Source organism: Buteo buteo, chromosome 2, assembly GCF_964188355.1.
Source record: "Buteo buteo chromosome 2, bButBut1.hap1.1, whole genome shotgun sequence".
Classification (NCBI taxonomy): Eukaryota; Metazoa; Chordata; class Aves; order Accipitriformes; family Accipitridae; genus Buteo; species Buteo buteo.
This window is the reverse complement of record NC_134172.1, coordinates 55,379,111-55,406,060: the sequence shown is the minus strand read 5'-3', so window position 1 is coordinate 55,406,060 and position 26,950 is coordinate 55,379,111. Positions and strand designations below refer to the sequence as shown.

The 26,950-nt window shown below is 44.0% G+C and overlaps 1 protein-coding gene across 2 annotated transcripts in view; it reads right to left on the bottom strand.

Moving 5' to 3' along the window:
• Window positions 1-26,950, bottom strand: part of TMEM108 (transmembrane protein 108) — a 173,426-nt gene that overhangs the window by 19,213 nt on the left and 127,263 nt on the right. The gene's annotated exons all lie outside the window — the stretch shown is intronic.

The window sequence follows — 26,950 nt, the reverse complement described above, 5'->3', positions numbered from 1 at the left end:
GCCAAATCAGAAAGGAACGATGCTGTGACAACAGGTTTGGGATTCGGCAGCACTAACAGCTACAGGGCCTCCGACAGTGACCCCAGTGGTGATTTTTGGGGACTGAAGTCCCTATCAGGAAGGCTAGGCAGGTGCATATATTATATCACAAGTATATTTTACCCGTAGTTACACAAGCTCTGTTTTCACAGCCATGATCATTTTGTGGAGGACATGGAAAGGCAGAGTACAAATAATAATCTTAGATCTGTTTTTGCATTTTTGCTTTCTCTTGCTGATGCTCCTTTTCTCCCTGCCATTTGCAGTTCACTTTTCATCCTTACTGTTTCCAGTCTGAAGGTTTTTCTAAATAAAGATATTTAGTGCATTATAAAAAAAAATTAAAAAAAAAAATCGGTCCTTACAAATATCAGCTTGTTTAGCAGTTTCTAGAACTCAGGGCTGATTAAGAACTTGCTGCTGAAAAAATGATTTAGCATGGAGCTGCAGCTGGTGTAACAAGAGAACCATGCCACGTATTTTAACCTTTGCTGGAGGATTCGCCACATCTGTAAGTAGTAACTCACCACAGATTTCTTCCCTGTGTGCTGTCATGGATGGAAACATACAGCTCAAAACTGCAGAGACTGTTGTTTGGAATTTCAGATGAAAACTCTTTATAAGGACAGAGGCTCTGTGCATCCCCTTGTCCAAAAACACATGGAACAAACAAAAATAATTTTAAAAGCACACGAGTGTGTCTTGGTCTGACAGCTCCCCCCTCACACAAAGCTTGTCCAGACCCAGCTTTGCAAAAGCACATCCCTTCCTTTCCAGCCTTTACTTGGCAGCAGTTTTTGTTGGCAGGATGCTGTTGCCAAGGGAGACAGAAAGGATGTGCAGCTGGCTTTTCTTTCACCTGCACTTAGTGCTGCTGATCCTATTTGTGTTACTGCAGAACCTTTGGCTTCTAAGAGACGTACCATCAATGTTACCGGACCTTTTGAAGAGTTTTGACAATGACACAAATAGCTGTGGCCTCTGATGGAAAGCTTAAAATAGGATCTTGCCAAAGAGAGGACGTAGCTGGTGTCATGGATGCTGACTCAAGCAAGGGTATCCATTTCACAAGCAGCAATAAGAAGGGGAAAAGGAGGATTCAAAGCCATCTTAAAAAGGTTTCTGACAACTCCCCAAAACAGTGAGTAACTTCAGATACGCAAAAGTTACATACTTAGTCTAAGGTAGCTGTGGCTCTGGCAGGCAATCCACCCATCCACAGGTTGACTAGTACCCCAGCGAGGCTCCTCTCTTGCCATTAGCAAAACACGTCACATAGAAGATGATGAGCTTTAACTAGATGTCCAGCTTTCAGGTGATGAATATTAGGTGAGATGAATCCCACCTCATATCCCTCTCTCTATTTAGATGGCATCATCATAAAGCAAACCAAGGATTTGTTTAGTAAAGTAAAGGGATAAAGAAAAGTGATGTTTGAAAAGGTGAAATGTAGTCTCTGTATTGCGATACTTTCCAGGAGAGGAAATCCCACTGCTCTGGAGATTCAGAACCAGTTTCTACCGAACACCAGACAACAAGCCTTAGAGAGCAACACTTCACTGGCATGAAGAGTGGACTAGAGCAGGGCCCAGCAGCCTTTCCATGGTAATGCATTAGGAAGGGTAAGTGGGCAAGCACTAATTCAGCTGAAGCTAGGAGCTGCTGCCTCCCAAAGAAACAGCAGGCTACCCATCATCTGCGCCTGACCCCTGCAAGGCAAGACGTCTGGCGCCTGCTGAACTGGAAAGCGGCAGGTAGCATGAGGGAGTAGGAGCTGCTTCTTCATGCATAAGCCTTTTTCCAAAAAATCACAGCTCCTAGACCTGCTGCACTTGTTTCAAAATCCTCCCACTTGCAGTTGGAGGTAACCAAGTCAGAGGCTTTTGATTCCAGCACCAGATGATATGTCTTTTCCAAACCTAATTTCTTCAGGACTAAGCCTCCAGCTCTAAGTAATTTACACCGACTTACCTATCAATCAAGGACACTTATTCTAGACTCCGGATACTCCTTCATTACAGCACAGTCATTTTTAGCTTGTCTTTTCTAAGGAAACATTTATAGGAACAAGTTGTCTATTCCTCTGTCTGTCTTTCCCAGTAACTTCTGATTCACGGCTAATATCAAATATTGTAACATGCTGTATGACAACTGGCAAGGAGGCAGAGCAGAGCACCCTACTTGTGGATCTCTCTGCTTCAACGATGCAGACCTTTTTTCTCTACTTGCAAAAAGGCACAGAAATGTTGATAACTGCAGGCTGGAAGGTATGTTACAGTTATGCATAGGCTGACTAACTTCTACAAACCCTGAAGGTATTTCAGTCATTTCATCTGTTCACTGAAAGTAATTTGGCTGATCTATTACTTATGCCCCCTTTAAATAGATTATTACCTCCAAGTGCCTGGTTATCCTTGTGCTTGATCTCCAATGAGGGCTTGTAATGAGGAGATTGTATTGATTTGTTATGTGAGCAAGTAACACACAATTAGAAAGTAACTATTCTATTTACCTGCAGCAAAGCTTTACTCTGATTTTTTGGCCATTGCCCAGCTGAAGGAAAAGGGACACCGTGCCTTGGAGTGAGTAAATGGCGGGGGGGTAGGGCGGTGGGGGGGCTTGTGCGGTTATTCACCATCTCATTTTATCATCTGGGCAAGTGAGAACCAAACGAGGTCAGGATCAAGGGAGTCAGCATTTCCAGTATGGGGGACTGGCTACTGGTTTGGGGGTACGAAGGGTCACAACTGAATGGGATAATTCCCAAGGTGGACTTGGGCTATAAAAGGCAGTGAGTTTCCATGTCCAGATTTTCTCCTGTGAGCACAGCCCGAGGAGGTGAGGTTACATCTAAATCAGCCAGAAAGGCTGTAACGTGCTGCTTGCATTATCTACTGGATTATACAGGGCTAGCAAAGCCTCGGGAGTGGATGTAAGGTTGCTAGGGAAAGAAGTGAGCTGTTAGTTTTCATTTCTGTTCATCCTTCCTACAGACTAGTGACAGCTTTCTTTTGGCTTCTGGAACAAAAGTTTGTATTGCCTCTTAGCTGTCCTAAGTTGAACATGGCTTCAGCTAAGGCTAATTTCAGAATAACCTGGATGTTCATCATGGCCCAGCTGCACTGAGCCACATGGGTGCTCCGTGAGCTGCACTTCAAGGAGATCTGCTGATGGGCGCCAGTGAAGCCCCTCCACAGCCTGCAAAAAATGGAGGTGCATGCCTGAAACTCAAGAGTGTCAGGAGTGCATGTTGCATTAGGACACACAAAGATAAAAGGGAAGGATCAAATTCCCTTCTTGAAAATATCAGCTGCTCACTGCAGAGATGAAGAAAGGGGTTTTTGCTCCATTAGGTGGATTGCAAGATTGCACAGGTATTGAGCTATGGATTTTTTGCCGTCCTTTGAAGCTGAGTATTGGTCTGGAAGGAATGGTGGTCTAACTTGGTGTTGTAAATTGTATGTTCTTCTACGTAAGGTCACAGCAGTAGCTGGATATAATTTCTGCTAATGAGAGCAGGACTCTGCTACTTGTATTTCACTCAGTGTTACTGCTCCTGAATTAGATTCAAGAGGTGGACATATGCAATATCATACACAAAGAACATAAGGGTGAGATGACATGGTGATACAGCGGTACTTGATTGGTCAGGGGATCAGTAATTCAAGTGGAAATATGTATGAAGTTAGGAAGAGGATCTCACTTTATAAAAATATGCTTTATCAACTCTGCGGTTCATTCACTTCTGCAATCATATTTCTTATTCAGCACAAATGCAGTTACACAACAAAGTAAAATGTTTCACCTTTCTGTGTGGATGGTCTCTTTTTACATGTAAATTTGCATTTTTTAAAAAAAATTCTACTACCAATATGTGTGCACTACTTCGGAATGTTATTTCAAACATCTGTTGGTCTTGCCTTTTTGTAAGAACACATTGCATATCTGAAACATCATTTACATTCAATGGTTTAAGTGTTTATACTGGACTTAGGTCATTAGAGTTTCATCCTGCCTTAAACGTGACAGGCTGGCACTGTCATATGTGCTTCTTTGCACCATCAACATAGAATCACTGTTTGGAATAATAGTAATAATGATGAGCATAACCCCTATCGCAGCATGATTCGCACAGTACTTTACAAATAAAATATTTTATTTGTCTCTGCTTTCTGGTTAAACCTGCCACTGCTTACATTCAGGAGAGAATCTACTTCACCCATTCCTGAAATGTCATCACCTCCACACTTAATTTTACTTTGGAAGGGAATTGGACTGACAACCCTAACAACTTCTGATTATTCACAGAGCAGCCTTGTGAAGAGATTAAATGTACCAGATTTTCCCTGTTGCCCTGTCAGCACACAGCCCTTCAGGGATCTTCTCTTGATGTGAAAGTTAGTGCAGCCTCAATGTTCATTCATCCTTGACTTCTGTTTCGTTAATACCAGTTATGTTGTTGGTGATACGACGTGGGCATCTTACCTCTCTCCTTCCCCCTCCAGCAGCTACACTGGGAGCCTCATTTTATTTCAGTCAGGCTGAAATACTACACAGTTCCCCATGCATGGTACTTACTCCTCAGCTACTGCTGGTGGAGGCTGGAGTCAGCAGGCAAACCAGAGAGCGGCTGTTCTCCTGCCTCTCCCCGCACCACCTCCCCTCCAGGAGCACAGCGGCTACGCAGTGCTGCACAGCAACCCCGGACGGCTACCGAGAGCAAGCACCAAGCGCTCGGACACCCTGCCCGAACAGTAAACGTGCAGCCCCATGTGCCCTGCTGAGAAAGTGTGGTGGGAGCAAAGTCCTGAGGCGCTTGCCCTAACGCTTTGCCGTGTGATGTGTCTCATGTGTCTCTAGCCCTGGGATCCGACCGCTCTGATCTTGAAGGCTATTGATTTTTTTCCTGGTGGAAGTGCAGAAATGCCAGCCGTGTAAGGGGAACATTCGATTTCTGGTAGTTGCAGTGCCTGCCTCAGTGGTAGCGCCTGGTGTCATTGCACTGCCCTTAGTACGTGTGACTGCCTGGGTCCCAGGGAGGGCTTGAGATTTCCTGATGCATCGGCAACCAGCTTCAAATGCAGCTGTGGGTTGTTGCCTCAGAAACAAAGCAAGTGCAGACGTACCCAGTGGTGCATTTGGAAAGACAAATCCATCTCTGAAATAGCTAATAACGTGGTTTTACTGCTTACACTGCTCTGATCCAAGCTTTCCTTGGTCTGAACTTAATTTATTAATATACAAAACATAACCTTGAAACTAGGGCGCAGCAGAGCTAATGACAAAGAAAGAACTTTCCGTTCAAGTGCTTTGAATGAACTACAATTAAACATCACTCTGGGTCCTCAACAGACAGATGCTGGAAGAGCTGTGTGGCAGTCAGATGTTACATTCCCATGAAATGCAATACTACTGACATAAGTGTCTTGTTGTCACACTATTACCTTATTACATTTTCCCTTTCCTCTCTCTCTCTTTTTAAGCATTCTCAGCTGTCATTGTACCCAAGCAGTAAAATTATTCCCACAGTAAAGTGCAATATTGGAAAGCAATTCTGTTTGGATACAGAGCACTAAGTGTGGCATATCAGCGTTAAAGCTGCAGGAGAACATTAGTCTTTGCATTAACTACCATGGCTAAGAGAATATATTAGCAACAGCCTTAGTAAAGGTCAGGACACTGAGAGGAAGGAATATCAAGAAGCATTATATGAAGGACATAATTTTAAGATAAAGTGCTGAGTTTCAGCCCCATTCAATATGAGTTGAAAGGACTGGATGGAAATAAATAATGGAAGGCTTGCTTGAGGGACCAATTCCAGGACCATTGATAGCAGTGTCAGGAAAAGTCCACTGGGACATATGGTGGCTTCTGCTGCACCGGTGTAAATCCAGGACAACTCCTCTGCAATTAAGGAACGAGCAGAAGTAAAACATGGCTGTGAGCTGAAGACCAATGACCAAATGAGAAGTAGGAAATAATCTGAAGACTAATGGCCATTAAGAACTGGAAGGAGTAGTCAAAGGAACAAAGAAGCTCATCTTTTGTTCTCTTCAAATCTGGGTGCTGGGTGGCCACCTGAAGCTATCATGACAGCTCAGCACAACCGCTGCTTGGGTGCTTAATCCCCCCCTTTACCTGGTTTGTTGGAAATCAGTGTTTCAGTCAAATAGGAGATTTGAATAAAACTCAAGTACTTGCATACCAAAGACATGGAAAACAGCTGCTTGGCCCAAGATTATTCACAAACAGTAACTCATATAGAGTAGCTAAACACAAGTTATCTGGCACAAACCAAGGTCAGTGGCTGAAATGCCTAAGATAACAAGAAACCTGCCTAAGGTTGTATTTTGATGCAGTCAGAATCTGACTTCTCATTTTGGGCTCTGCCTCAGCAAGGCACTGGAGCGAGAGCTGCTTCCATCTGATGTCGGTGGCATCACCCATGTGCCAGAAGCATCACACATGATCAACACTTTACTGAGCTGGAACCAGGGTGGGAGCAGGCAGATAAAGCAGAGGGAGCAGCAAAATCAACATGTAACTCTGCTGTTCCAGGCTTAAAGCACAGAAGATTTTTGAGGGCATGTACAGCATGCAGCTCTTTATGCAGATACACTACTCTCCCATTCTGCCGTGCTTATTTAGTGTATATCTATTCAAAAGTGCCCCTGCTGGGAGCTGTTCCTGCGTGCTCATTCACTGTCAATTACATTGCCAGAAACACAGCAGCACCTACAGCAACATTTCTATTGCGTTACTAGTATTTCCTTACGATGACCTTGGGTCCAAGGTATTTATCAGGAGAGAAATAAAACAAAAAGAGGAAAAAATGACACAGCAACAATTAGCAACAATTTGTTTGTGAAGGTGGTGTGATTTGAGCTTGCAAATTACAGGCAAACACTTTGTACTTGCTATGACAATATAAAGCATCTCTTCCTCAGAGCTCCATGTCAACTTCTGCCTCTGTCTAAATTAATGCCTCCAATTAGTCCTGTTTTATTGCACATCCATCACAGGAGATTCACTGTTAGGGCTTTGAACAATACAAATCCATATACTGGTAATTATGAAAAAATACATTTAGCAAGACACAAATGTTTCATATTTATCAGCAGTGCCTTGGGCGCTTTACAGGTTTTTTTTTCTGACACATTTTTAATTTCTACAGTCAGATTCATCTTTGGGTTTAGTAACTAACTGAAGTCAAAGGCTGCCTAACTCTTCGCACCGGGCTCAGGCTTGGCTACTTCATTTTTTCAGCATGTGTCTTGAAAAATCATCTAGCTACTATGCATGTGTCCAAGGCAGTGACTGATCTTCCAAGCTACGTGGCACATACCATGTAAGGGGAAAAAAATATCCAGACTTTTTCCTTGAAATTACATTATATTACCTAACTTATCCAGTGCTGTTTCCAAACTTTCTCTCTTTTTATATGTAAAATCTTTGGCACATATTAAAAATGTATGTGGAATAGCTTAGAAAGGACTGAAGAGATGGCAAAAGGGAAGAATGTACTTAAGGCACGGACCAAAATTATGGTTCCCTAATAAGCCTGTGGTTTTAAGAGACACATAACTGTCACAATAATTATTTAACTGGGTTAAAACTTTTCAGGTTTGGAGTCAGTCCAGATGTGATATTTCCAGAAGACAGGAGGAGAAGGAGCAGTGGAAGGCTAAGCCCTGAACCGAAGCAGAGGACATGCTCCTCTCTGCTGGCTCACCAGGCTCTCGGGAGCAGTGGGACACAAACACTCTTTCACCACTGGAGCAGCCGCTCTTGGCACAGCATGATAAAAAAGTGAATACGATGACAACAATTCTACAAGTTATTTTAAAATTGATCCCTGAAAACAAAAGAAATGTTTATTTTTTAAAATGAAACATTATGTGGAATTGTTGGAAACCAAAACAACTGACACCAAGCTTTAATCTGAGCAGGAGATTTTCACTGATTCTTTATTGCCCAGTCACCTACACAGCGGCCTGGAGGCATAGGGAGAGCACGACCTCCCTTGACAAGACCCTTCTGATATAAGAGGACTGTCTGCGTAGCACTGACTTAACAGCTCTATCTCGCTGCCTATCACAGACCTTGCTGCAAGTGTGGGACAGGGACAGGGATGAAGGGGCAAGGGTGCAGCTGGGAAGCTCTGCCTCTTGGTTTCTGGAAGAGCAGCCAAAGACATGTGCCCAAGGGCAGGCTGAGTCACTTCGCAGAGAGCTGCTCTGCTTCATTGCTGCTTGAAAGGGAAGCGTTTTATATCTTGCTCCCTTGTGGTTCCAGAACAACAATCGTCTAGTGAGAAAGAGAGGGCATCACAAGCTCTGGGGCCAGGCCTCAGGTGCATGTAGCATCAGGGTTGTCCTACTTGCTGCCATACAGGGCCTGGGAGAAAAATCATGGGGAAATCTTAGCAGGGATGAAACCAGCAGGTTGCTGTAGAAATTGTTCTTTAAAATCCTTTAAGTTTTAGTAAAGATTCAGATCTTTTTCTACAACAGGCTAAAATTTGTCCTGTGTGATTCCCCAGAGGCTTTTTAACTCCAGAGCGTGTTAATTTTCCCCAAAAGATGGAGGTAAAGAGCCCATGGATCACAGCTCTCCAGCCACATGGGTGGATGGATGGACAGACAGACGGATGGATGGATGGATGAAAAGGTTCATCTGGCTCTTCCTGCAGCAGGGTTTGTGGGGTGAGCAGGCCCCGCCTAGCCCTTCATTTTCGATTCCTGGCCCAGGCAACACGCACGCTTGACCATCTTGTAGGCACTTTAGAGCAACAGACCAGACCCTCAGCTCACGCGATTTGTCTCTCCCTACTGAAACCCAAAAAGCACTGCCAACTTGGAGCCCTCCTGAGGCTGGCTCTGTACCTGGAAAGCTGCAAGGCTAAATGCACTCTATTTTTTATGACACACTTAAAGCCAGCAGCGCAGACCAAACCCTCCAAAGCTCCAGCCTCATCACCGCAGCACAGTTCGTTAACAGGATCATGTCAATGTGTGCTTCTCCCTACACCTCCCTCCTGAGACAGCGCTGTTGAGCTTCTAGCCTTAAACAAACACACTGATTGCGAGGGGGAGGAGGAAAGGGAGGACAGACGGGGAAGGGAGAAACGGAATAATATTTTTAGATGGTAGGACAAAATAACCAATTGTAATCTCCGTTAAAAAAAAAAATGAATCACCCATTCATTCATTCACAGGCATGAATATGATCAAACTCACCCTCCACAGAATAAGAGTTGCTGATGGCAGTTATGCAAATCCATTCCTAGCAGACTCCTGGCAGTGTACATTTACATGTCTTTCCATGATGCGTGTATGATTATGCTGAAGTCTTCTTGTCCAAAGATGAAATCTCCAGACTGACAAGCCATCCCTTCTGTGTCCCCACAGGTACAGGCATGCTACAGCAGCAGTTGTGGCAGAATAAGGCTGGGCATATCAGTATTATTTCTAATTAACATATACACATATATTTCTAGTTTGTTTTTTGTTCATCCTTTTATCGATAAACAGATTAGAAAAAAATGCAATCTTCTACAGTTTAGGTCTAGGCTCCTCTTCCAGTAAACATATCAAGGTCTTTCATTTGTTGGAAGTTAGAAAAAAATACGGAGACAGGCTGCCCAAGAAAGACAGTACCATGGGTCAGATGGAGCGCGCTGAGGTGGTCTGAAGTATCCACACAGCGTGGTCTCCACTGGGACAGGAGATGTAAGTCCAGACTTGCAAGGCTTCTTGTTAGTCTCTATTACAGACCTTGGACAAAATCGTCTCATATGGAGGCATCTTCTCGACATATGGCAAAATCTCCTACCATGTATGCACGGCATACAGCTTATGAAGATAAAATCCATTTAAAAGGAAGCCTGCTCATGCAAAGCGAAGCCACAATCGCATTTGCTTAACTCTAAATGTATGTCACAACAACTGAAGCTTAGCTCAGGCATAAGGATTGACTGCTCTGACTCCAATTCACAAGCGGTAAAATCATCTTGAACTGAGTGGGTGAGAGCCCTGGTAGGCACATCAACCTCAGCTAGACCCAGAGGGCCTTGCTGAGGCACACGGCTGTTGGACCAAGCAGAGAATTGCATCACGAGATGTCGGGATGTCTGGGCCATTTGGGGAGGCTTCTTGTGGTGGTTTAGGAGTAGGAAACTCCTACTATTTCATAACTGCTGTTCATCTGCAGTTTGCCTGATACAGCATGTGACAATCCGGTAACGGGCAGGGGCTGGAAAAATCCGCTTTCTGTAAATATGCTACGAGTTTAAGGTGTTTTAACACGTCTGTTCGCTTTAACCATTTAGAGCTTACAGTGAATTTTCTTGGGTCAAGCAGCTTATTTGAAGGGGCAGATTTGGTGGAATTTTATGTGGAATTTATGTGGAATTTCACACAAGGGCTCAGCTTGACAGGAAACAAAATTCCCCCAGTGAAAAACTCAAGTCAAAGGCTGGTTCAAACCCACTCAATGGATTTATGTGACTGATCCCACAACAGTTTGATGAGATGTAATCTATACTTGTGTTCTGGGTTTCTAAAAAATGAAAGTTTATCTCTCTCTACTGTCACCAACATGTCAAGTTGAGGCCCCTAACTGACCCCTAAATGGCAACATTAACTCTTTAACTACCACGCTCTGGAATGCAGAAGGTATGAGACCCCTGCAGATAGCAGGCTTACAGCATTGCTCTAAGGAAGGAAAGGGAGAAAGAAAGACAAAGGAGATGCCCTAAGACAGGGAGCAGGGAGAAAGACAGAGGAAGGAAAAAGGGGAACAGAGAAAAATAGGAATGGAAAATGGAATAGTATGCATATTTTCTTACCGAGCGATACCAGATACAAGAAGTATGTCCAGAATAAATAAAGTTATCTGCAAAGGTTAATTGCTATACACAGCCAAATCCTATTTCTGATCATTGCACAAACCTCCCATTGACATGACCGAGATATTTACTCCATGCTGAATGCATATTATTTATACTTCAGCCCATGGATTGGCATCAGAGCTGGAACTGGGCCTTTCATGCAGAATAAATCTGACATTCCTCCTTTTGACCTCTGTTTAACATTCTAGGAAAACCAAATTTCTTCATGAATATGTAAAAAATGTGCCAAGATGAGTTCTGTCCTCAGACTAGCATTTCAGTGGGGCTGCGCTGCTGTATTTCAAAGCAAAATTTGGCCTTCAAATCTAATTGCTCCCAACTCTAGAAATATTGAATTGATTTTCTTCAGACATGAACTGTTTTCTCCTTCATCACCGAGGTCTATAAAACAAGCTGAGTTCAAATTTTCTAGCGTCAGCTGTTCTTGAGTTATGAAGGCAGAGGAGCTGCAACCAGAACAAATAGGAATAGCTGGCTTCTCTTCATGCCCACGTATCATAAAACAGCCAGGCTGATTTTGCTGAGAGTTCTCGGAACATTCACCTTTAGGCTGAGGCCAAGCCTGAAAAGTACACTGCCACCCCCTGAGGAACTTCCTTGAGAAAATTAGGAACAAGTGGGAAATGGGGTTAGCCTGGAAACCGAAATCGATCTGAAGCCATAACAGTGGTTTGTTTCCATAGGATTAATTAGCAATTCCCATGCCTCTGTCGTAAGAGCTTTGTAAGAGCCTACAGGCTCCTGAGTGGGACTGTGGCTTTCTTCTTTCCTAGAAGAGACATTTTTGCTCTCAGCATCAGATAATCATAGACTATTCAGGGTAATTTTAATCTGTTTCTTATGTCTGGCAGACAGGAACCCTGCCGTGATGACTACTGGGAACGTCTGCAAGACTTCACCCAGATCCTTGCTCACTGCCTGCTTTGGCAGCCCCATCTTTCAAGTTCAGCCTTGCGGTCCAGACCACAGCAAGAACCGCGTGAGCAGGACTCCACGCTGCTGCTCGCAAAGCCTAACCAGGGGTTTTATCATAATCTGATATATTTATGGCTTTCACATCGAGACACGTCAATCGGATGAGGGGCCCTCACCGTGTTAGGCATTGTGGGGACATTGTAGTCATCCATCCATTCTCTGATGACCACTTGCACCTGTGCTTGTCTTCTGCAGCTTTGATAAGAGCAAAGTAGATTTTTAAAAATTTTAGCCACTAGAAGCAAAAGCCCCAACTCCAAATGCTCATAATGGAGGGTTCAGGGAGGAATTGGGAGTTTGGTGCTTAAAAACCAACTTGCTTTGTTGCATATAAGATACACAGACTGACAATAAAAGCTGTTTTAGTTCTAGTTGTCCCTTTTTGCTAAAAATTATTTGCGCTTGAAAACGTTCTGACCAGCCTAACTGTATGCACATCCTTAGCCAAAGGCAGTGGTTATGAAATACCACGTAACTACCCCATTTTACATGTCATTCCCTGGGACAGGGAATCTCTAGTACAGCATGCAGCCACTGAGGACACCACGTGGGGCCACCGTGTGAAAACATGTTATTACTCACTTGTCATGCTGTCAAAAGCTGCAACCACTCACTGGTCTAGTGAGCCATGAATGACTTCTTTTGCTCCTGATCAAGATCTTCTGGCAAATACAGAAATACTGAGACAGAAATGCCCATATCTAGAAAGAGGGTATGCTAAGATGCTGAAACACGTTTTTTCAGGGGGGGTTGTGATCAAGGGCAAGCACCATAGGCAGAAGACAGAAGTTTCTCAAGGACCCAGGTGTCTGCTCTGCCATTTTTTGCTTCATGCTTCTACGACAGAAAGCTTGCATAGTCCTCCTGTGCTATTAGGATTCCCCATCAGGTTCAGTCTTGCCCTGATGCTCTGACGATGATCAGGACATAACGAGATGCAAGGGAGAATGGGATCTGCCTTTCCATGAGGCACCTGCAATGCACTGAAGTCACAAGGGTTACAGAAGCAGAGCCAAAGGAAGATTTGGACGCATTATCTTTTGGTTATTTTGAGAAATTAACTGTAATAGCGAAGCTGTTCCTCTTTAGAAATTGGTTACAGGGTATGCATATTTATGGGGCTTTGCTCCCCAAGGTGCATGCATGCAACTCCCATTTAGTTACTGTGGCTGATGGGGGAATGCTGAGAGGTGGAGAGGCAAATTAAGAGGAGGTTTACCACTCAGACTTTAAGTGAACATACAGCATTTCTATTTAAAAATAACAGAATAATGATATTTATAAAGCATCTGCAACTCAGCATTCAGAAAACCAGGGTAATTTGATTAGAGAAACATTACAAACCCTGAAAATAATGATATAATGAAATAGTAGCAACAATTTAAAAAAAAAAAAGCAGATACAAACTTGCCCAGGGACTTAGAGGACAGGGGATGAGGAAGCTCTTTTTTTTTTCTTCCCTTTTTAAATAAAAAAAAAAAAAAAGAAGATTTTTTTTGAAGTGGGAAAGAAGATCAGATAGATTTCCGGGAGAAGCAGAAGACACAGGCAGTCATCAGGGCTGTGTGATACATCCCAGTAGAGAATATGCAGAATTTAGTTGTACTTCATATGAAATGAGTTACACTTAGCAGGCAGGTGACCCTTTCCAATGGGCAGGTGATTTAGTGCAGGCTCGACTGCCTAGGATGTGCATGTGGAGTAGCATGTCCTGGCCTGTGCTCAGGAGTCCTGAATTGTACTCTTGCTGTCCATACAGCAAAAATAAGAACACAGGAATGATGTCTGCAGTGTAGGGACTACTGATGCATTGCTCAGGGTTAATTTGTTTTATGGATTCACTTCCTGAACATGTAGTTAATGAGTCCAGAAACTATAAACACCAAACCTCAAGCATGCCGTGTTGCGTCAATAAGCGACTGTAAAGAGCTAGGCTTGGACATCACATGGACATTTCTGTTTTTCTTCAAAAGGAACCTCAGAGGCCGCATGCAAAGGAACATCAGGACACACAAGGAAAGCCACCCAAGCCTTGACATCAGACATGCTGCCCTGCCCACCCCTGCCTTTCCAGGAGTTGCCAAAGGAACCCTCTTGTGAAGCTGCAGAAGGGCTGTCCCCAACTCTGGGGAGCACAGGGATGGAGCCTATTGTGTCCCCATGGTGTCCTGGCCTCCTCCTGCCCAAAGTGGGACAGGACACAGCTGATCCAGTGCATTTATGGCCCATTCTGATGGTGCAATGAATGGGGCAGGAGCCTAAATAAAGGGACTTATTATGGGATGCTGCAACTGGCTGGCTTTTTAAGGAAGTAGCGACATATCTGTCTGTCTGTCTAGCTATCTACCTACCTTCTATGTATACTGTTTTATATCTATCTGTCTAGATATAGAAATAAATGTAAACAGCATAATATATACACACTAGTATAAGGTATTATGTTGTTACAATAGTTCAAAACATTTGATGCCAAATTTCACTGTTGCTTTGCACAGCCAGAAATCCTCCAGTTGATTCAATATATTTTGATTAAAATAGTTGGTGGAGAGAGAAGTACACAGCCAGTATCTTTCTGCAGCTGCCCTCACACACAGGCATGACAGCAGCCAAAGACATGAAGGCACAGTGGCATGGCAAACCAACCTCCCTCAGGTTTCTGTTCTATTTCTGTTATGCTAAAGGGTAGGAGCCCCAGCTTTCTGTTCTATTTCTGTTCGGCTAAAGGGTAGGAGCCCCAGCTGAGTAGCTTGCTACTGAGTGATAGCTGGGATGGAAATTAAATAGATGGAACATTTGCCTGCATGTATAGAAGGGGGCAAATAGGAAGGGAGGGGGAAACAGTTGATATATAGCAATCGCTGTAGAGCAGTAAATATTATCATTAATTTTGCTCATCGCAACTGCACATTCATTATAGCTTTCCATGTACCAAATCCATAAGTCTATATGCACTGAGCCAATGGCTTGCCATAGCAAGCAGCAAATAATGAAAGATGTATTACCTCTCATATAATGGATTGGTTATTTCAACCATACTTGCCTTGATGTGATGAAATAAATGACAGCAATTTTGCTAATACATGGGTTTTCTGCTCTCTCCTTCCTTTCAAATAGGGCAGAAAGGTGTCCTTTAACATTTAAAGCCATGGAAGAACACAATATGTATGATGGTAAATGACTATAATGTAGTATGCCATAAACTGTAAGTACCATCTGGTTTGAAAGGAAGCTGATGTGACGTATAAAGAAGGTATTTTACACACGATAGAGGTAATAAATCTAGAGTTTGCTGTAGGATTTAGATCCAACTGAAAATAAATCCATTGCAAATATTTTTGAAGTATTGTATAGCTACATTAAGAAAGGACTCTGCCATTGAGCTGAAAGTGCTTCTGGTTCAGCTGGTGATATTACAGCTTTGCCAGTCAAATACTGATCATATCAATCAGTTTTCTATTTCAGACTGATGATGGGAAATGTATGGCAATGAGCGATGTTACTATATTCTCCATTAAAATACAACATCCGATTCAATAGCAAAGAATTGCTGGTTAAGGTTGTGCATTTGCTGAAGAAGAAATTGGTCAGGGTGAGTGCATCATGGTCCTCTTCCTTCCCTAAGCTCTGCTTGACTTTTTCATGAGTCCAAGCAGTGACCAAGAAATAGGAAATAGCAGCCACGAGCAAGACTCCATGAGCCTAAGCCCAGTACTGGCACGTAGCAGCCAAGAGTCCTTGCCCCAAGGAGCTCAGAGCAACACCACCAAATTCAGCCTGCACAACCCCAGGAGAAGGGGCTGGGGCTGTGGACTCCCACAGAGCAGTCCCTCCGTGCCTGCAGGAAACACAGAGGAAAAGGACTTTCATGATAAAATTATCTTGGGGAGGGAAACCACCAGACAGGAGGAAAGCAGAGATCATTTCAGGGCTGGGAATACTGGCAAATTCTTAGGATAACACGGATGACCCCAGGTTCAAAAAGACTCAGGTTTGTTCAAGGCAAGATGCAAAGATTCAGGGTCTGATCCTGAGGCCACTGCCATCAGTGGGAGGATTTCCGCCAATCTAAAGTAGCTTTAGAGAAAACCCTTTGTTTGGCTCCCATTTTGTACAAGCACCTGGGCCCTACTCTGTCCCACAGAATGGCAGTGGGCCTGCACTGCTCTAATCTAATCTAATTTGCTTGACCAACCTGATCTTCTATGGCCAAGTGACCTGCCTAATGGATGAGGGAAAGGCTGTGGATGTTATCTTCCTTGACTTCAGCAAGGCCTTTGACACTGTCTCTCATGGCATACTCCTTGAGAAACTGGCATCTCAATGCTTGGACAAATGTACTCTTCGCTGGGTAAAAAACTGGCTGGCTGGATGAGCCCAGAGGGTTGTGTTGAATGGGGTGAAATCCAGTTGGCAGCGGGTCACAAGTGGTGTTCCCCAGGGCTCAGTGTTGGGGCCAGTTCTGTTTAATATCTTTATTGATGATTTGGATGAGGGGATTGAGTGGACTCTCAGCAAGTCTGCAGACGACACCAAGTTTAGAGGCAGGGTCGATCTGCTTGAGGGTAGGGAGGCTCTACAGAGAGATCTGGACAGGCTGGATCAATGGGCTGAGGCCAACTGTATGAGTTTCAACAAGGCCAAGTGCCGGGTCCTGCACTTGGATCACAACAACCCCATGCAGCGCTACAGGCTTGGGGAAGAGTGGCTGGAAAGCTGCCCGGCAGAGAAAGACCTGGGGGTGCCTGGGGGTTGGCAGCCGGCTGAATATGAGCCAGCAGTGTGCCCAGGTGGCCAAGAAGGCCAACGGCATCCTGGCCTGTATCAGAAATAGTGTGGCCAGCAGGAGCAGGGAGGTGGTTGTTCCCCAGTACCCGGCACTGGTGAGGCCACACCTCGAGTACTGTGTTCAGTTTTGGGCCCCTCACCACAAAAAAGACATTGAGTTGCTGGAGCGTGTCCAGAGGAGGGCAACCAAGTTGGTGAGGGGCCTGGAGCACAAGTCTTATGAGGAGTGGCTGAGGGAAGTAGGGCTGTTTATTCTGGAGAAGAGGAGGCTGAGGGGAGACCTTATCGCTCTCTACAGCTACCTGAAGGGGGGTTGTAGTGAGGTGGGTGCTGGTCTCTTCTGTCAGGTGGCTGGAGATAGAACAAGAGGAAATGGCCTCAAGTTGAGGCAAGGGAGATTTAGGTTAGATATTAGGAAAACTTTTTTTTGTGAGAGGGTTGTCAAACATTGGAATGGGCTGCTCAGGGAAGTGGTTGAGTCACCATCCCTGGGGGTATTCAAAAAGTGAGTGGATGGGGTACTTCAGGACATGGTTTAGTGGGCATGGTTGATGGTTGGACTCAATGATCTTGAAGGTCTTGATTCTATGATTCTATTCTATAATCCTTGGCAAGAGGATGAAATTATTGCTGGGAAGTCAAACAACTCCCATGGCTTCGGGACCACTCTGCCCTTCAGCAGGGCTGGATGCTAAGCTGGCTGTTAAAGGCTGCCTGTAGCCAGCTGCACTTTCTCCAGCTGCTGTGGCTCTCATCTTCCAGCTGAGAAGAGGCACCACCTCTTGGTGATCCAGCAGATCCCCCTTCTTTTTGCTGGCTTGGACATGGAAGTCCCTACCACCCCAAGGCTTCTTGATCCTCATCAGGTTATTAATTTTCCAGCACTCCCATTGCTTATCGGGGTTCTCAGTCCTCAAAATTTTATCAGACCCAGCAGACTGGATCCTGCAGGGGCGGTAGTCACTCCTGGTGTTTATCATCACTGTTTTTCACCACAGATTTTTTTCTTCCCTGATGAATGCTGACTAGTCTCCTTCCCTTCTGCCACTTTGCTTAAGTCACATTTGCCCTCAGAGAAAAATGTGGCAGCATCATGAACAGGAATGGAAAGCTCTGTCATATGGAGAGACTAGGATGCAACGTGATTATCATGTTAACCAACTCACTGCCCTTTGGATGCTTGGCCCACATCCAGCAAAGTGACATCAATACGGTGCTCTGGGCACATGCTGCAAGTCGTCAGATTCTACCGAAATGTCAAACAGCCTCCTGGATGCTGCGGGGATCTCAGGGCCTGATCGGCAAAGTGCTGCATGTCTCTGGCCTGGCCAGATCCACACTGCCTTACATGTAGCACACTGCACGGGGGCAGCAGCACTGCTCACCCACCCTCTTGGAAAGCCACTGAAATCATCGCGGAACCCCTTGGGGGCAAGCAGACCAAGGGATGACCTTCACAATTTTTGACAGCAAACATTAGGTGCAATAAGCCAAAATATTAAATGGACATCTGGCCTCACCTTGCTAATAGAGAGCCTTTTCTTGTGGGATTTCTTTAAGACCTTCTACTGAAATGTGAGTATTTCAGGGAGCCTTGTGTGCTTTGGCTTGGGTAAATCGAGGATTGAATTTGCAGCTGTATAGACCAGTGGAGCCCGAGCAGCCCTGGCTCCCAGCAGGGGCCCGTATGCTGATGAAGTTCTGGGACCTGTCTGCTAGCCACCGAGACATGACCCACCCATGGTGGGCAAAGGCACAGACTGAACCTCCTCTTCCAGCATGGGGCTGCCAGTTATACCCCTTTCCTGGTGCTGACACAAATGAGCCGGGCCAGAGCCTGATCCCAGGCATGGTGCGGCAAATCCAGAGTTGGGGCTTTCCTTTCAGTGGTGTCCCCAGGCTTGGTAGCAGTATAGCCACCACCACAGTCTTGCCCTTTTAGCAAATGAAGGTTCATTTCCTACCCAGTCTATCTTTTGTCTTCTCCCTAATCCATCAGCGAAGTTACAAAGCCGAATTTCCATGGCAACAGACTGTGTGGTCAGAGAGAAAGTATCAGGCAGGATCAAGCATCTGAAGTGGAATTGGGAAAGGGAAAGAACAAAATTGCTTACAAAAATTAACAGTCATAACAGAGGGAATGATGAAAAGGAAAAAAAAAAAGACAGGTCAGGTAATCTGCTCCTGGTGTGAAGACTCCTTTTGGTTTCTGACAAAGCCGGCGCCGGCACAAACACGCTTTCGTACACACCAAAACCCAGTTTGTCTCTTTGCTTCCTTTTAAGTCAATGGCAACTCCAGCAGGAGCAAGACATGGTTGTCCAAGGAATTGCAGGGGAATTCCCATCCATCAGGAAAATTTCCTGGGATCTGCCTTTTCTTACCTAGTGAGAGCCCATCGCATGTTGTTGCAAGCCTCTAGTGAAAGAACGCTGCCACCTCCACAGATGGTGGGACACAGAGATTTTAAACATTTTTTTCTAAACAGAGAACACGCCAATGCATTTTTCCTTTAATCATCTTCTTGAAGGTGTAGCGACCACAGCCTAAAGCCATGTTTAATTAGCAATCCATTGTTTACTCCCTGACGCGGCCCCAGACCAGGCTCCTACCCGATGACCAGGTGCTCCCAGGGACCAGCTGCCAAGTGTCCCCAGCATCCACCTTGCGTGCCCCGTGGTGGCAGTGGGGTCAGCAGGGCGAGCCCAAAGGTGGATGGCACAACTTCAGTGAGGGTGGGCAATGGGGGAGTGAGGTGGGAATACGTTTCCCCCAGTGATGCTACCATCCCTTTGGGGTCGGACAAATGTTTGTGCAGAAGGCTGTGTTTTTGCAGAAAGGCTGGCAGTTTTCTCATGTTTTTAGTAGGGTCTCCTACTGAGATGCACCTGTCGTCACCTCGCAGCTGTCATACAATGCTGGCGTCGACGGGCCAGAGCCCTGTTGCAAAGCCAGCACCTTGCCTTCCCTTTAAGCAATGCCATATATTGCATGTCCATGTTTGTTACCATCTTCCCCTTCCAGGCGATGACCTAGGACCTGCAGTTCTTCAGAGAAATCCAATTAAGGACGTTGCATGAGCCCCTCTTCAGATGAAAGCCAGCAATTCGTTAAGCGACAGGCACGCTGCTTATACCCAAGGAGTGAAGCGCGCGCTTCCCCCCAGTGATGCTCCTTCCCCTCCTTCCCCCACGGTTGGCACATGCTGCACATCAGAGGAAACAAAAGGGTTTGGGGTCCCTGGGTTCCCCACAGGGGATTTTTCTCCCTGATTCAGGACAAATAGAGGAGGCAGGCAGTATCAGACCCTGAAAACATTCTAGTGATGTTGGGAGGGGAGGCAGGCAGATATGAAGGGAAACCTCTAGTGCCTATCTGGGATTTATAATGTGCACGGGCCTTTGTGACTTAAATTACTGCTTTTTCCACTGTTTGATCTGAGAGCATATTTGAGTTGATCTGAATATCAAAGAAATTCAGAAAGGCAGTAGGGCAAGGAGTAGGGCAGAGACTGACAGGCAAATAAGAAACCCAGGAGGCAATACAGAGATGGTACTGCAGATAGACCAGATTAAAAGACAAAAAAAAAAAAAAAAAAGAGGTGACGTGCCTGGCCAACAGGCAAAACTGCTCAACTTAAATACACTTTTCCCGCTTAATTTACTCAAAGGGACATTTTATGGTCTGTTCATAGGTGTCCTGGTTTCAGCTGGGATAGAGTTAATTGTCTTCCTAGTAGCTGGTCCAGTGCTATGTTTTTGAGCTAGGTAGGAGAAGAATGGTGATAACACACTGATGTTTTCAGTTGTTGCTAAGTAATGTTTAGTCTAAAGTCAAGGATTTTTCAGCTTCTCATGCCCAGACAGCAAGAAAGCTGGAGGGGCACAAGAAGTTTGGAGGGGACACAGCCAGGGCAGCTGACCCAAACTGGCCAACGGGGTATTCCATACCATGTGACATCATGTCCAGTATATAAACTGGAGGGAGTGGGTGCGGGGGATCGCCGCTTGGGGATTACTGGGTGTCGATCAGTGGGTGGTGAGCAATTGCACTGTGCATAATTTGTATATTCCAATCCTTTTAGCATTACTGCTGTCACTTTTTTAGTGTTACCATTATCATTATTAGTTTCTTCTTTTTATATTCTATTAAACTGTTCTTATCTCAACCTACGGGTTTTACTTCTTTTGCCGACTTTCTCCCCCATCCCACTGGGTGTGGGGGGAGAGTGAGTGAGTAGCTGCGTGGTGCTTAGTTGCTGGCTGGGGTTAAACCATGACAATAGGTCAAACATACCTTCTTTGAAAAAAAGGCTTTCTGACACTGGGTAACAGAAGAGCTATGATATAGCTTTGCACCAAAGTACTATGGAGCAATCCCTGCCATAAGACAGTTCCTCCAAACCATCTCTGCAGAACAAATCCAGAGCTTGACCTGGCTCCCAGGTATGTGCATTTAGCACACTTGGCCAGATAAAAGCATAAACAAAACCTATCAGATTAAATGACGCTCTGCAACCCCGCAAACTGAAGGGGAATGTACGTGTGCGTGGTGGGACACAGCAGGGCTGCTGAAGCACTCCAGCCTGTTCATGGTATATGGCTGTTGGTGGCTCTAGGAGGTGGAACATATTCAACTCTGTAAAAAAGGAGCAGGAAGAGAGAGTATGTCCACAGCCCCCCTGCAAAAGGACTACATGGAAGAGCTAACCATGCCCGAAAGACCAAACCACTGCTGCTTTTATTATTATTACCTTTACCCAGCAAAATATTCCTTGTCCCTAACACTAGGAAGAGCCTAGGAGGTATTAAGAGAGATCATGCCAACTCCACGGCATGTTCCCCATCACTAACTCTACAGAAATCCTTCACTGGGTCACAAAACCAATTCACACACATGAACAGGGATCACAGCCTGTGTTTAATATCCAGAGATTCACCAGTAATGTATGACTGTGTTGTCACCAAGAGGATGGCTGTTGGAGCTTTATCTCCAATGGCTTAAAGGGACTAGGAGACACTTGCAGCTGTAAAACTTTATGCATACATATTACGTGTCTGTGTGAATAAATATATATGTGCACACATATGTACCTATACACGCACAATCCTATAATTAGTATTTTCACACTCGTAAGTTCTTATACTGCCCCTACAATGTAATTAGCATTATTATTCTATTAATTAAAATCTTCTGCTGTCTTGAATTTAAAGATAGTGCATATGGTGGCTTGTATTACTGCAGTATAAAATAATCAGTCTTTGTTTAACTCTGAGCTAAGATTCCTCTCACTTTTCCCCATATGCTGTTTTGATGGTTAGCTTTGCTGTGATTTCCTTCCCTCGCTTATTGATGCTGAAATATTCTTACTTCTGATTCTTCTTTCATTGCTCCTATTGGTTCCACACATTTTCTTCACATGGTCATGGGTACTTACTGTTTTTCTAATTTGCACATTTTCACCCATCTAGAAATTGGCTCTCATACAAGTCAGTCAAAATTACATTTTGATTAAAAAAAGACATAACAATGTCATTTTTTCCATCCAGCTTTCAGACTGGTTTTGCAATGAGCCAGTTAACGAAATCTTGACTTGTTTATCTGCAATTTCCAGGTTGGATTATAGCTGCATTTGGGGGGCCATTTTCTGCCTCTCTGTTTTGTTGAGAAACTACTCCAAACTTGGCAGCTACTGAAAAGTTGCACGCTCTTCTCACAACTTGTCATCTTCCATCTTTATTCAGGCATTGCACTTGGCTACCTTTTGAGGCTTAAAATTAACATGTTATTATTGTTTCTGAAGACCCTTCAGACTTTGACTCCTACCTATTGGAGAAATTTTGATTTCTGTTTACGTACTTGCTCATAATTTGGGTTCTGTTTCCAATCTGTCACTTGCTAAACCATCTGTGCCATCTGGAATGTTCCTGGCCCCAATTTGGTGGAATTCTCTTCCTTATGAAATTCATGAGATTCAGCTTGCAGATGCTTTCACTGCTTCTCTGACAAATTTACTTAATTTGGCAGCTTTGAGGTTTGCATTTTTGTCAGTTTCTAGAACCGCATCTTGTTCTTGGTATGCTGTGGGGGGTGGGGGTATATGGAACATGGATACCTATGAAACACAAGAAACCTTCCAGTTTCAACAGCTTTGACATACAAATGAACACAAAGATTTGGGTACACAAGATGCTTATGAGCCATTTTTCCTCTGGTATGCCATAAAATCACGGGCACTTGAGAGTGCAGGTGTAAGGTAAATGAAATCCATAGCTGCGCAGAAGGTCACCATCAGATTTATATTCCAGATTAAGTGGTGCTGCAGATAACAGCATCCAGGAATAATGGGAATAGCCAAGACTCTGGCTCAAATATTTCACTAAAGTGAAACTATACCTTAGTCATCAGTAGATAAACCCTTCTATCTGTGAGAAATTTTAGCTCCTGAGAAACAAAACCATCCTGGAGATCTCCTGGGGATCTGGTTTTGGTGCTTTCCAAACCAAATAGCTGGGCCCAGTAGGGTCACAAAGACTGATGAAACTAGCCAAACTTTTGGTGGATTATCTGAATGACCCCTAGCTAATCAAAATATCCTGGATCAACCATGGATAAAATGGAGGCAAACAGTGCTTCTAAAATTGACATTATAAAGGTTAGCCATTTCTCAATGCCCAGGATGAAATACCTTACAGGAAATTTTTCCTACTTTTTAATTTGCTGACTCATCCCTTTTCTGGACCAAATTCAGGTCCTAGGAACTAATGTTTTGATGTACAATGATGGAAAATTTTGGTCCAAAGAGCACAGTTCTAACAAAATAGCGAAAATTAGAAATGTATTTGATTTTATGTGAAAGAAAAATTAACTTTTCCATAAGTTTTCTCCCACCCCCATTCAAACTGCAAGTTCCTAGACATAGATCATCAAATGTGAACATGTAAAGTTAGGTATGTTAATATGTATCCTAGCACTTACAAAAGTGAGCTGATATCCAGCGGGGTAATCCCTGCCCAGCAGAAGTAATTTGGTGAAAATGAGAAAACCCAGGTAATGAAAAACTCCTGAATCCAGATGGTACCTAAGTCCATCCTGCTGTGCTTACCTGTTTTTCTCTGTCACTCCCTCACAGGTGCCATGGCTCAATCTGCTTCATATTACAGCATTAAACAAAAGTTCTGATGGCCGGCATTTAGTTTGCTAGATCGTCATCAGAAAATGTTCAAAGTGAGCAGGTGGTCGGGGAGAAACCCTCCCAAACCAGGTTGCGCTCTACATTGAGAAGGAGAGAGGACACCATTTGCAACAACCTCACCAAATCATTTCCTTACAGCTATCAACACTGCCACATGTTTTGTGTGGCAATCGCAGCTCTTTGGAAAAGACACTATAGCAGGATGGCAGCAAATAGAGAAGGGGAAAATAAACAGGCTTTGCCGGTTACATTTTCTTCCTCAGCACAGGGAGTCGTGGAGCTATATTTTACATTATTAACAGCAACCCAACTGCCACACCGTGAAGTTCCCACTAAGGTCGGATGATCAACCCGACACCAGTTTGTGGAGGTGCACTGTATTTCCATGTCCTAACTTTACTGCCTCCTTCAGATATGTTGTTATTGTGATTACAGCTGTGGTTAGTAATAATAAAACACACAAAGAAGCCATATAAGGTTAAAAGGTGCTATCTGAATTTGTATTTGGCTAATGTCATTAGCGTAAAAGGCTCCTTTGGAAGGCCCGAATCGCCATGGACTGGATTGATGCTAATGGGCAGCATCCCAGCAGGAAGATGATGCGTGCTTCAGCATGATGCTGGAAGGAGTTTGTCTGCTAGCCAGAAGCTCTCTCCTACTGTTTATAAAGCAGTATTTCACTGAACGACCCCCCTTTTTACAGTTCATTACTGCGCAGTCTTTTGAAGGGGTTGGCCGCTGTTCAATTTCATTGCTTTGGAGCTGCAGAAGAGCACCTTTCAGGGCAGCTAACCTGCCCTCCGATCCCACGGCTACTCAACACACTAGGTAATACTTCACTAGGTCTCTTCCTCAGAAATTCTCTTCCTGTTTGTTGCTCCTGTGATAATCCCAAGCGAACAGAGAATCCATCGATCCCCTGCACCACAAGTAATTAGAACTGGGGCTGCATATCATTCCCACAAAGTTGTATGGGTCAGGATTTTAAACATGAAATGGTTTTCAGTGGATTCAGCACTCGCCCTCTGAATAATGCAGCCTATAAATTGGAAGTGCCTTTAAAAGGTTACATTTTTACTCTTTATTGTCCTCAATTAGTGTTGCCATAATTTAAAACCAAAGCTGGTATTTGTCCTCTTCACAGGATACAAGGATTGTGGTAAAAGGTATCATCACATTGTATGTGTTGTAACTTTTGTAATTCTCCAAACAATTTTTATGATTCCCTTCAAATAATGGATCTCCCGTATGTACTCATATTTTCACTTTTGATTGTAAGTAATTAATTTTTATTACCATAAAAAAGCCTTCTGAAACTCTTTTATGATGAGCTTGTCTTATTTATCTAGTTATTAGCCTGGGATGAAAGCGACACCTCTAACAACTTGGTCAAAAACCTTCTACTGGCAACATATACAGATCTGCTGTGAGGGGTTAATCTTTTATTAGATTAGTTACTGTAAAAGCTGGCATTCAATTGTTTAATAGGTTTTCTTAATTCCAGTCTTCTACACTCTAAGAAATAGCTAGAGGTAGATGCTAATAAAGGTCTTCGGGCTTTACTGCAGTCGCCTGGTTTCCTTTGCATGAATTGGTAATTACTTACAGGCTTTTTATAAATAAAAAATCCTTTTATTTCCTTTCCAGCCAGTGCCATCAACATTTTAATAAAACATCTAGGAGTTACTGAGAGACACAAACTATTTCTTGAATTAATTGCAAACATAATTTTATACAGATGCATATATACATGGCTTCCACAAGCTCGTGCTGGCCACCAGCGCTTTTAGCCACATCTCTGGCAGGAAGGAATTTATTTGAATTCACAAGATGGTTTTGAAAGAAAAGAAAATGCATATCCTTTTGGGGTACCGCTCAGCTGCAAATAAAGACTATTCTGTTCTCTGGGAGGGCTAATGAGAACCATATATTATCCGACTGACTTGTCTTAGCATTAAAACACCTAATACAATTAGTTCTGTCTTTACAAGATGGAAATTTTGTTTCTGAGCACACATTTCACTCGACAATGCATGTTGTTTGTGGGTGGACTCCATCCTGGGCTTTGAGCTCTTGGCACCCAGTGGGACTGAGAGTGGCTGAACCAAAAATCTTTGCAGGGGCCTGCCAGGAGTGTATATGTAGGAGTGCATATTTTTGTGACTTTGGTAGTTGCTGCAATAATATATTTTGCTTTTTGACTGAATACAAATTTCATTTAACAGTTTCAGGTACTGCAGGAGGAACCCCAAGTGACATTAGCCTTATAACTGTGGAAAACACACTAAAGAAAACTAAGGGAAAGAGATTCTAATTTCATATAATGGAATATGCTAAGGAGTGAAAAAAAATGCTGATTCCTGAGGACTTTGCCATTTTTTCTTTTCAAGCCTCTTTCTAATGCACTTACAAATGCATAAATTATTCCAATGCTCTTTAGGTCATAAAAAGCAAATTGATAGGGTAAGAACTGTTTTCCTTGTCAAGTTGGGCACCCTACCTAGTTACAGAAATGAAGACAGTCTGCTTCCATCTCACCATGCCATCATGATCAAAGGAACAGGATGCGAAAATTTTCCTCTCTGGAACGTACTGCTATTCAAAGCCCTTTGTAGGCACCTCACAGCAAAACACAAGTGTCTGGTACGAGATGAAAAGAGAGCGCATGTATTTATTTATTCAGGATGGCATTTTGCAGCCCCCAAAGAAATGGATGTCTGCGTGTATGCCTGTGTGTCTGTCTGTATATGGGGGTTGCTAAGGAGGAGAGTGCTGTCTGTGGGGCTCTCCCTTTCCCCTGGGCAAAACCTCAGCCTTGAAGAGGACTCGCAGGCTGCCGCTCGCTCCTGGCGGGGCTCTGCCATCCCTTCCTCTGTTACCAGGCAACATTATCAGCGATGCTGCACATGTGTGCTGGACATTAATTACCACTTTCTGCTCGCTGTTTATATTTTCATGTATGCATTTTCCTTTAGAAACATGAGGCACTCTTGAGCAAATGAGATTTTTGTTGAAAGGATGTCCATACCCACAAGCTCACCAGC